Source organism: Heterodontus francisci, unplaced genomic scaffold, assembly GCF_036365525.1.
Source record: "Heterodontus francisci isolate sHetFra1 unplaced genomic scaffold, sHetFra1.hap1 HAP1_SCAFFOLD_101_1, whole genome shotgun sequence".
Lineage (NCBI taxonomy): Eukaryota > Metazoa > Chordata > Chondrichthyes > Heterodontiformes > Heterodontidae > Heterodontus > Heterodontus francisci.
Window position 1 is genome coordinate 2,977,747 of NW_027141025.1, and position 12,285 is coordinate 2,990,031.

The following is a 12,285-nucleotide window of genomic DNA, read 5'->3' on the forward strand; positions in this document are numbered from 1 at the left end:
AATCCATTTTAAAAATCAAGGACCACAATCCAACAGGCGCAAGTTGAAATGAGGTATCAAAGTTCAGACACAAATTCAGGGAGACACATTGAATCCTGGCTCTGGGTGCAGGACACTGTCCAAAGCGGATGGACAGCCTGTCCAATAATATTCCTCATGCCAAAACTCTCTCACTCCCTTCACATATTGTCATTATAGTTTTCAAAGTAAAACGAATTCCCCCAGGAGCAGAGAAGTAAAATAATTTAAATTGGATAAATCAAAGCAAAAGATTCTCAGGAATAGGTGCAGCAAGATCCCAAAACTGTTTTCTCTCAGTTCTACTGACAAACTCTCAGCAACATCCCAATACAAACAAATGCTGGTTAGAAAGACAAGGATCAAAAGTGATATCGATGGAGACCACAATGCGAGCACACAACCCACACATACCGGACTGAGAGAAATATCCCTCCACTGGAGAGAGATGGAGGGAGAGGGTTTGGGATTTGAACTGGGGCGGCTTTCCACCCAGACGCAACCCAGCTGAGCAGTTTGCTTCACCTGTGAATATGTTACACGTTGGGGTGTTGTTCAATATGTTCCTCGGGGTCCTGTCCATTGATATGTTAATTCAGCACAATCGAGGACAGAACCAGTTTGACCAGGGACCTGTTTTGTTGATGTGAAACATTTAACTCAAAGCCCTTGTCGGGAATATTACTGCAGTTTGAAAATGTCGGATTCTCCTTACATACATGGACTTCAGTAAGGCGTTTGATAAGTTTCCCCATGGTAGGCTGATGGAGAAAGTGAAGTCGCATGGAGTCCAGGGTGTATTAGCTTGATGGATAAAGAACTGGCTGGGCAACAGGAGACAGAGAGTAGCAGTGGAAGGGAGTTTCTCAAAATGGAGACGTGTGACAAGTGGTGTTCCACAGGGATCCGTGCTGGGACCACTGTTGTTTGTGATTTACATAAACGATTTGGAGGAAATTATAGGTGGTCTGATTAGCAAGTATGAAGACGACACTAAGATTGGTGGAGTAGCAGATAGTGATGGGGACTGTCAGAGAATACAGCAGAATATAAATAGATTGGAAAGTTGGACAGAGAAATGGCAGATGGAGTTCAATCAGGGCAAATGCGAGGTGATGCATTTTGGAAGATCCAATTCAAGAGTGAATCATACAGTAAATGGAAAAGTCCTGGGGAAAATTGATGTGCAGAGAGATTTGGGTGTTCAGGTCCATTGTGGCAACGCAGGTCAATAGAGTGGTCAAGAAGGCATACGGCATGCTTTCCTTCATTGGACGAGGTATTGAGTACAAGAGTTGGCAGGTTATATTACAGTTGTATAAGACTTTGGTTCGGCCACATTTGGAATACTGCGTGCAGTTCTGGTCGCCACATTACCAAAAGGATGTAGATGCTTTGGAGAGGGTGCAGAGGAGGTTCACCAGGATGTTGCCTGGTATGGAGGGCGCTAGCTATGAAGAGAGGTTGAGCAGATCAGGATTATTTTCATTAGAAAGACGGAGGTTGAGGGGGGACCTGATTGAGGTGTACAAAATTATGAGAGGTATAGACAGGGTGGATAGCAAGAAGCTTTTTCCCAGAGTGGGGGATTCAATTACTTGGGGTCACGAGTTCAAAGTGAGAGGGGTAAAGTTTAGGGGGATAAGCGTGGAAAGTTCTTTACACAGAGGGTGGTGGGTGCCTGGAACGCGTTGCCAGCGGAGGTGGTAGACGCGGGCACGATAGCGTCTTTTAAGATGTATCTAGACAGATACATGAATGTGCTGGAAGCAAAGAGATACAGACCCTTAGGAAATAGGCGACATATTTAGATAGAGGATCTGGATCAGCGCAGGCTTGGAGGGCCGAAGGGCCTGTTCCTGTGCTGTAATTTTCTTTGTTCTTTGTTCTTTGACCCCATACAGATATTGGGGAATTTTCGGGAGGCAGTGACACATGCCAATTCCAACCGCAGCTCAAAACTCACCTTGAATAAATTCAGATCCATCTGTCTGTCTTTCTCTCCGTGTCTGTCTGTCTCTCTCATTTTCATTGTCCATCTCGCTCCATCAGTCTCACTCACTGTCTGTCTCACTCTCATGCTCTGTCTGCCTCACTCTCATTCCCCCTCTCTCTCACTCATTCTGTGTCTGTCTCTCTCCGTGTCTGATTCACTCTATCATTCCATGTCAGCCTCTCTCTATTTCTTTCATGCGCTCCTAGTCCAACTTTCATTTCCCCTCTCTCCCTCCCTGTCCTTCTCTCTATCTCCCTCTTTCACTCATTTTCCTTGCTTACCTGCCTCTTTCAATACATCATTCTCACTCCCTGCTGCTCTGTTTCATTCCATGTCAGCCACTCTCTGTTTAATTCTCTCAGTTTCACGCTCACTCACTCTCTATCTCTCGGTCTCATTTTATCTCTGTCTCCCTCTCTCTATCTCTATCTTTATCTCTATCTTTATCTCTCTCTCTATCTATCTATCTATCTATCTATCTATCTATCTATCTATCTATCTATCTATCTGTCTATCTATCTATCCATCTCTTGCTTTTTGCTCTGTCTGGCTCACTATCACTTCCGTTCTCTTTCTCTGTCTCTCTGTCTCGCATTCCGCGTCTGGCTCTCGCACACACTCCGCCTGCCTATCTACCTTTTTCATTCCATCTCTCCACGTCTCTACCTCTCTCTGTTTGGTGCTCTGTATCTTTCTACCTCTCTCTCGTTCTCTTTATTCCTCTCTCTCACTCCCTGTCTGCATTTCTGTATCAATCTGTCCTCTTCCATTTTCTCACTCTTTGTTACCCCGTCTCTTTCACTCATATGGTCTCGCTCTTTCTCTCGCTCTCTCTCTCTCTTTCTATCTATCTATCTATCGATCTATCTATCAATCCATCTGTCTATTTGCCATCTATCCATCTGCCTATATGTCCATCTACCTATTTGACCATCTGTACATCTATCCATATGGCTGTCTATCAATCCATCTATCTATCTATCTATCTATCTATCTATCTATCTATCTATCTATCTATCTATCTATCTATCTATCTATCTATATCTTGGTTTCGTGCTCTGTCTGACTCACTCTCCCTCTATTTCATGCTCTGTCCCTCTCTTTCGCTCTCTCTTCCTCTGTCCTTCACGCTCTGTTCTTTTTCCCTCTCTCATCATTTCTTCCTGGATTGGAATGTACTCTGAAATACGCAATTATTTAAAGCAAGGACTAATCACATTTGTGTTGTATTTTTAGCATATTATATGTTGAAATCGGGGAAAGAATTGAGTTTTCAAAATCGTACTGGAGCCTGGGAACAAAATGTTTTTTTTGTCATCCATACATTGCCACATTGTAGATCTGTCTTTTATCTGGGCCAGAGAGAGGAGTTCCCATTGTACAATGCATACTGTAGACTTTTATCATTTAGCTTTTGGAACTGCGTTTTTACTGAGCCAGGGAGAGCAGGTTGCGAAGTTCAATGGAGATTGGGGATATGTTCATTCCCACATTGTGGAATTGCTCTGTTACTGGACCAGAGAGAGAGAGAGAGAGAGAAGATGGGCATGTTCATTGGAGATGTGGGAGTTGTGAGTCGCTCATTCCTGAATTCTGGAACTGTCTGTTATCTGGGCCAAAGAGAGGAGCTGGAACTGATCATTGGAATTCGATGCCACGTTTATTGTCGCATAGGTATTATTCTGGCTGGAGGGCTTAATATTAACAAGAGATCGTCAGTTCTGGGCTAATTGATCTGAAACGTTGAATCACAGAAATGGAATCATAGAAAGTTTAAGGCACAGAAAGAGGCCACTTGGCCCATCCTGCCTGTGCCAGCCGAAAAACGATCCATCTATTTTAATTCCACCTTCCAGCATTTGGTTCATAGCCCTGCAGATAACGGCACTTCAGGTGCATATCCAGACTCCATTGGAATAAGTTGAAGGTTTTTGCCTCAACTACTTTTTCAGACACTGTGTGACAGACCATCACCACCCTCTGGGTGAAAATGTTTTTCCTCATCGCCCTTCTGATTTTTTAGGCAATCACGTTAAATCTATGCCCCCTCGTCACTGACTTCTTTGCTGAAGCGAATAGAGCCTTCACCTCCACTCTATCCAGTCTCCACAACATTCTGTACATTTCAATCCGATATTTTCCAAGGAGAACAAACCCAGCCTATCCACTCTTTCCTCATAGCTGCATTTTTACAGTCCTGGCACGATCCTCATTAATTTCCTTAGTTCTCTCTCCAGTGCAATTGCATCCTATCAGTAATAAGGCGACTAGAACTGCACACAGTACTGAATTTGTGGCCCAAAAACTGAGTTTTACAGTTTATTTATTGATAGATACAGCACTGAAACAGCCCCTTCATCCCCATCTGTTCCGACCATCAACATATTAATCCTACACTAATCCCATATTCCTACCACATCCCCACCTTCCCTATATCCCCCTGACACCTACCTCTACTAGGGGATATTTATAATGGCCAATTTACCTATCAAACTGCAAGTCTTTGGCTGTGGGAGGAAACTGGAGCACCCACGCGGTTCACAGGGAGTACTTGCAAACTCCGCACAGGCTGTAGCCAGAATTGGACGCGGGTCACTGGAGCTGTGAGGCTGCGGTGCTAATCACTGCGCCACTGCGCCGCCCCTGTTCCAGTATAATCTCCCTGCTCTTATATTCTAAACCTCGTCTAATAAAGGAAAGGATTCCATCTTAACTACCTTATCAACCTGCCCTGCTACCTTCAGGGATCTTTGGATATTCACTCCAAGGTCCCTCACTTCCTCTATCCTTCTCAGTATTTTCCCACTAATCGAGCATTTAGCTGTCTTGTTTGACCTCCCAAAATGCATCATCTCTCAATCCTCCGAGTTGAATTCTATTTGTCACTTTTCTGCCCATCTTACCAGAGCATTAATATCTACCTTCAGCCAACAATTATACTCCTCGCTATCTACTACACGGCCAATATTTGTGTTGTCTGCAAACTTCTTGATCATGCCCCCTACATTTCCATCCAAAACGTTAATATATACCACAAAAAGCAAGGGACCCAGTTCTGAGTCCTGCAGAAGGCTACTGGAAACAGCCCTCCTGTCGCGAAAACACCCGTCAACAATTACTCTTTGTGTCCTGACACTGAGATACTTTTTCCTCCACCTTGCTGCTTTTCCCTGTATGCCATGGGATTTTAGTTTTTTAACCAGTCTGTCATGTAGGACGTTTTCAAAAGCCTTTCTGAAATCCATGAAGACCACATCAACATCAACAGCACTACACTCATCTATCTTGCTTGACAATTCTTCAAAAAATTCAATGAAGTTGGTCAAGCAAGATCTTCCCTTAATGAATCCATGCTGACTATCCTTGATTAGACTGTTCCTTTGCAAGTGATAGTTTATCCTGTCTCCCAAAATATGTTCCAATCATTTTCCCACTACTGAGGTTAGTCTGATAGGCCTGTAATTAGTCGGTCTATCCCTCGCTCCCTTTTAAATCAGTGGTACAATGTTAACAGTTCTCAAATCCTCCAGCACCACACCTGCATCCAGTGAGCACCGCGAATGATTGCCAGACCTATTGTTATTTCTTCTTTTCCTTCTTTTAGAACCTAGGGTATATTTCATCTGGCCCTGGTGATCTATTAACTTTCAAGGATGCTCGTCCCATTAACACTGCCTCTTCCTCTGTTTATCATATCCAACACTTCACACTCCTCCTTATCTGCAATATCTGCATCATCCCCCTCTTTTGTGAAAACAGTCGCAGAGTATTCATCAATAACCACAGCAACATATTCTGCCCTATGCATAGGTTACCGTTTGTTCTTTAATGCGCCCTACTCTCTATTTGGATACCTGACACTCTTAATGTATTGATAAAACATCTTTGGGTTCAGCTTGATTTTGCTTGCCAATGTTCTTTCCTGCCCTCTCTTTGCTTTCCTAAATTACTTTTTGATTTCACCCCTCCACTTTCTATACTCCTCTCAACTTTCTGTAGTATTGAGTTCTTGGTGTCAGACATAAGCTTTCCTTTTCTATCTTATCTTTACCTGTAGGCTGCTTGACATCAATGGGGTTCTAGATTTGTGTCACATTTTGTCTTCGTGGTAACGTTTTCTCCCAACCCCTTTGAATGCCTTCCACTGGTCTGACATCGATTTACCTGCAAGTAGCTGTTTCCAGTCCACTTTCGCTAAATCACTCCTCAGTTTAGTAAAATTGGCTTTGCCTCAATTGAGAACTCTAGCTCATGTTCTATTTCTGCCCTTTTCCATAATTATGTTAAGACTGACTGAATTATGAACACGACCACCAAAATGATATCCCACGACACTCGTTCCACCTGCCCAGCTTCATTTACTAATACTAAGTCTAAAACGTTACCCTCTCTTGTTGGACATGCTACAGACTGGGCAAAAATATCTCCTGAATGCACATCAAGACTTCAGCTCCCTCAAGTCCTTTCACACTGAAGCTATACCAGTTAATATTGGGGTATTTAAAATCCCCCACTATTACTGCCCTATTGTTTTTGCACTTCTCAGAGACTTGCCTACATATCTGCTCTTCTATCCCCCTCTGACTGTTTGGAGGTCTATAGTAAACTCACAGCAGTGTGGTTGCCCCTTTTTTGTTCCTTAGCTCTATCCACATAGCCTCATTTGATGAACTTCTCAACGTATCATCCCCCCTCACAGCTGTAATAGTTTCCTTGACCAAAATTGCCACCACCTCCTTTCTTATCCCCCTCCTTATCGCGTCTGAAAACATTGTAACCAGGAATGTTCAGCTGCCATTTTTGTCCCTGCTTCAGCCATTTGCCTGGAATTGCTATGATATCATACTACCACGTGTCTATGTGTGCCCTCAGCTCAGCTGCTTTATTTGCTATACTCCTTTCATTGAAATAGATACCCTTGAACACTGCAAACTCTTTATTTCTAACATTGTTTTTCCCCCTCTTTCTTCCAGACTCATCCATGAATATTGTGCCTTCCATTTTCATTTCTGATTTTGTCCCAACTGATTCTACCCTCAGGTTACCGCACACCACGCCCCCCTCCCCACCCCCAACCCACCAAACTAATTTAAACCATCCCCAACAACACGAAGTAAACGTCCAGCAAGGAACTCTGTCCCGTCTCTATTGAAGTGCAACCCGTCCGGCCTTTTCAGCTCACATGTCTGCCAGAGCTGTGTCCCAGGAATCTAAAGCTCTCCATCCTGCACAATCTTACCAGCCACGCATTCATCTGTCTTCTCCTTCTAGTTCTATAATCAATGACATCCTTGACCCTGGCACCAGGGAGTTAACACAACATCCTGGATTCACGCCTGCGGTCGCAGAAAAGTTTGTTTGTTCCCCTGACTATTACTATAGCTATTTCAGAGTTCCCTGTACCCCGCTGTGCAGCTGAGCCACCAGTGGTGCCATGGACTTGGCTCTGGCTGCAAACCCCAGGCAAAGCATCACTTGCCACAGCAGACAGAACTGAATGCATGTTGGAGAGCGAGATGCACTCAGGGGTCTCCTGATCTACCTACTTGATTATTTTTGACTGCCTGGTGATCTCCCATTCCCTCTCTCCCTGCATACTATTTAGCTGTGGGATGATTACATCTGTAAACGTGCTATCCACATAGCTCTCATCCTCATGAATGCACCTCAGCGTCGGAAGCTGCCACTCAAGTTCCAAAACCAAGAGCTCAAGCTGCCACAATTGACAACACTTTCTGCACAAATGATTCTCCAGGGTACGGGAAGTATCTCGGACCTCCCACATAGCACAGGAGGTGCACTCGCGATGTTGAAGCACCCCTGCCATTCCATTGCTTAATAGGTGACCCTTTGTCACTGCTCAAATGGAACCCTTACTAATACTACCACACCTCAGAATTATTAATAGAACCTTACTAGTTCTGATAAACCCGACTAAAAATGATACTCATATGTTCAAAATACTCACCGGCTACTTACTTGTTCTAATGTTATACTTTTCTTGATTACACAGATATGTAAACCTTCCTACTGGGAATAGACCTTGCCAATGCTAATAAAGTTTACCAACTATAATAAACTTAACGACTATAAGTAAACCTTATAAATACTGATAAACCCGAATAGCACTTAATGCAGCTTATGTATTAAGCTGCCTAAATTTGAGCGAATTCACTCCCTGCTGGCTCTCTCCCTAACTGTCATAGAGTCATAGAGTTATGCAGCACAGTAACAGGCCCTTCGGCCCACCGTGTCTGTGCCGGCTATCAAGCACCTAACTATTCTAATCCAATATGCCAGCCCCTGGCACGTAGCCTTGTATGCTTTGGCATTTCAAGTGCTCATCTAAATACTTAAACGTTATGAGGGTTCCTGCCTTCACCGTCTATTCAGGCAGTACGTTCCAGATTCCAACCACCCTCTGGGTGAAAACAACATCCTCAGATCCGCTCGAAACCTCCTGCCACTAATCTTAAATATATGCCTCTTGGTTATTGACCCCTCCACTGAGGGAAAACATTTCTTCCTATCGAACCTATCAAAGTCCCACAAAATTATGTATACCTCAATCATATCACCCCTCAGCCTTCTCTGGTTTAAGGAAAACAACCCTGGCTTTTTCAGTCTCTCTTCATAGCTGAAATGCACCATCCCAGGGAACTTTCTGGTGAATCTCCTCTGCACCCTCTCCCGTACAATCTCATACCTTCCTATAGTGCGGTGCCCATAACTGTACACAGTACTCGAGCTGTGGCCTAACTACCGTTTTATACAGCTCCATTTTAACCCCCCTGCTCGTAAATTCTAAGCCTCGGCTAATAAAGACAAGTATACCATCTGCCTTCCTAATCATCTAATCTAAATGTACGATAACGATTATAAAATCAGCTTTAGTTTTTAATTTATATAATACTGAATCGATCAAGTCTTGATTTATATTTAAGGGGTTATTTAGATGGGAGTCTGTTCCTGGGGGTATTTAGATGGTGGTCTGTTCACAGAAGGGGGTATTTAGATGGGGGTCTGTTCTGGGGGGTATTTAGATGGGGGTATGTTCCTGGGGGGGTATTTAGATGGGAGTCTCTTCTTGCAAAGTGTATTTAGATGGGGGTCTGTCCCGGGGGATGAGCATATTGAGATGGGAGTTTGTTCCTGGTGGGATATTTAGATGGGACTTTGTTCCCAGGGGTATTTAGATGGGAGTTTGTTCCTGAGGGGCGGGGTGGTATTTAGATCGGAGACAGTTCCTGGGGGGTATTTAGGTGGGAGTTTGTTCCAGGGGTGAATTAGATGGGGCTCTGTTCCTGGGGGGTTATTTAGATGGGACTCAATTCCTGGGGGGCATTGAGATTGCAGTTCGTTCCCTGGGGGTATTTAGATGGGAGTTTGTTCCTGGGGGGGTATTTAGATGGGAGTCAGATCCTGGGGGTATTTAGATGGGAGTTTGTTCCCGGGGGGTATTTAGATGGGGATCTGTTCCGGGGGGGGTGGTTTATTTAGATGGGAGTCAGTTCCTGGGGGGTATTTAGATGGAAGTTTGTTACTGGTGTGTATTTAGATGTGCGTTTGTTCCTGCAGGGTATTTAGATGGTAGTCTGTTGCCGGGAGTTTTTTAGATGGAAGTTTGTCCTGGGGGGGCGGGGTATTTAGATGCGAGTCTGCTCCTGGGGGAATTTAGATGGGGCTCTGTTCACAGAAGTGGGGTAATTAGAAGGGGGTCAAATCCTGGGGGGGTATTTAGATGGGAGTTTGTTCCCGTGGAGTATTTAGATGGGGATCTGTTCCTGGGGGGGGCTTGATTTAGATGGGAGTCTGTTCCTGGGGGGTACTTAGATGGGAGTTTGTAACTGGAACGGTATTTAGATGTGAGTTTGTTCCTGCGGGGTATTTAGATGGCACTGTTGCCGGTGGGTATTTAGATGGGAGTCTGTTCCTGGGGGTATTTAGATGGGGATTTGTTCACAGATGTTGGGTATCTAGATGGGAGACTGTTCCTGCAGGGGGTCTTTAGATGGGTGTTTGTTCCCGGGGAGGATTTAGATGGGGATCTGTTCCTGCGGGGTGGGGGGTTATTTCGATGGGAGTCTGTTCCTGGGGGGTATTTAGATGGGAGTTTGTTACTGGGGCGGTATTTAGATGGGAGTTTGTTCCTGCGGGGTATTTAGATGGTAGTCTGTTGCCGGGGGGTATTTAGATGGGAGTCTGTTCCTGGGGGCATTTAGATGGGGATCTGTTCAGAGATGTGGGGTACTTAGATGGGTGTCTGTTCTGGGGGGGGGGGGTATTTAGATGGGAGTTTCTTCTCAAGGGAAACTTAGATGACAGTTTGTTCCTGGCGGGTTATTCAGATGGGAGTTTCTTCCCGGGGGGTATTTAGATGGGAGTTTGTTCCCGGGGGGTTATTTAGATGGGAGCCAGTTTCTGGGCGGTATTTAGATGGGAGTTTGTTCCTGGGGGTATTTGGATGGGGGTCTGTTCCTGGGGGGGGGGTTATTTAGATGGGAATCAGTTCCTGGGGGGCTATTTAGATGGACGTTTGTTCCCGGGGGGTATTTTGATGGGAGTTTGTTCCTGGGGGGTTATTTAGAAGGGAGTCAGTTCTGGGGGGATGTATTTAGATGGGAGTCTGTCCTGGGGGTGGGGGTTATTTAGATGGGAATTTGTTCCCAGGTGGGTATTTAGATGAGAGTCTGTCCTGGGGTGTATTTAGATGGGGGTCTGTTGATAATGAGGGTACTAGATGGGGGTCAGTTAACAGGAGATATCAGATAGGGATCTGCAGACGAGGATTATTTAGATTGGAGGGGTCTGTACAAGGGGGGGATGTTTTCCAGGGGGTTGAGATATTGCAGGGGAAAAAATTTGCGTGGTGGATAAAAATTGCGGATGGCGGGGCAGTGGGGGGGGTGTATAAATTGCGAGGGGGGATAAATTGCGGGGGTAATGATAAATTGCGGGGGGGAATGATAAATTGCGGGGGGGAATGATACATTGCGGGAGGATGATAAATTGTGGGAGGGTGATAAATTGCGGGGGGGATGATAAATTGCGCGGGGCATGATAAATTGCGGGTTGGAATGATAAATTGCGGGGGGGATGATAAATTGCGGGGAGAATTATAAATTGCGGGGCGGGATGATAAATTCCGGGGGGGTATAAATTTTGGGGGGGGCAATAAATTGCGCGTGTTGATGATAAATTGCGGGGGGGTGAATTCCGGGGTGGTATAAGTTGCGGCAGGTGGGGGTATAAATTGCGGGGGGAGGGATAAATTGCGGGGGCGTGCACATTGCGAGAGGGGATATATTACGGGGGGAGGGTAGTATCAAAAAAAGAAGGAAAAAGTTGGAAAGAGAGAGAGAGAAATGCTAGAAAGAGAAATAGAGAAGGCAGAAAGAGACAAAGAAAGAGAGAGAAAAAGAGAGAAAAGATAGAAAGATACAGAGAAAAAGAGAGAAAAGATAGAAAGAGACAAGAAAGAGAGAGAAAACGAAAGAGAGAAAAGATAGAAGGAGACAAAAAAGAGAGAGAAAAAGAGACAAAGGGAGCATAAAAGAAATAGAGAAAAGATAGAAAGAGAAAGAGAGAATATAGAAATAGAAAGAGAGAAGATAGATAAGATAGAAAGAGACAGAAAGATAAAAGAGAAAGTTAGAGAAATAGAGAAAAGACAGAAAGCCAGAAATAGAAAAAGGACAGAAAGAGAGAGAAAAAGAACAGGGAAAAAGTGGAGGGAAAGAACAGACACGAAGGAATTACAGGCACCAAAGAGACAGACAGAAAGCCAGTGAGAAAGGCACTGAGAATCACAGAGAGATTGAGAGAGAGGACAGAGAAAGCCTTTGAGACAGAAAGATGCACAATCACTCAGAGAGAAAGAGAAACACAAAGTGAGGGAGAGAGAGAGAGATGGAGGAACACAGAGAGGGAGAAATACAGAGAGAGAGAGATTGAGGAACAAAGAGAGAGAGAAACAGACAGAATCACAAAGTGAGGGAGAGAGATTGAGAAATAGAGCGAGTGAGAGAGATTCAGTGCGAGAGAGATTCAGTGAGAGAGAGAGATTGAATGCGAGAGAGATTCAGTGCGGGAGAGATTCAGTGCGATAGAGTTTCAGTGAGAGAGATTGAGGGAGAGAGAGATTCAGTGCGACAGAGATTCAGTGCGAGAGAGATTGAGTGAGAGAGAGATTGAGAGAGAGATTCAGTGAGAGAGAGATTGAGAGAGATTCAGTGCGAGAGAGTTTCAGTGAGAGAGATTGAGTGAGAGAG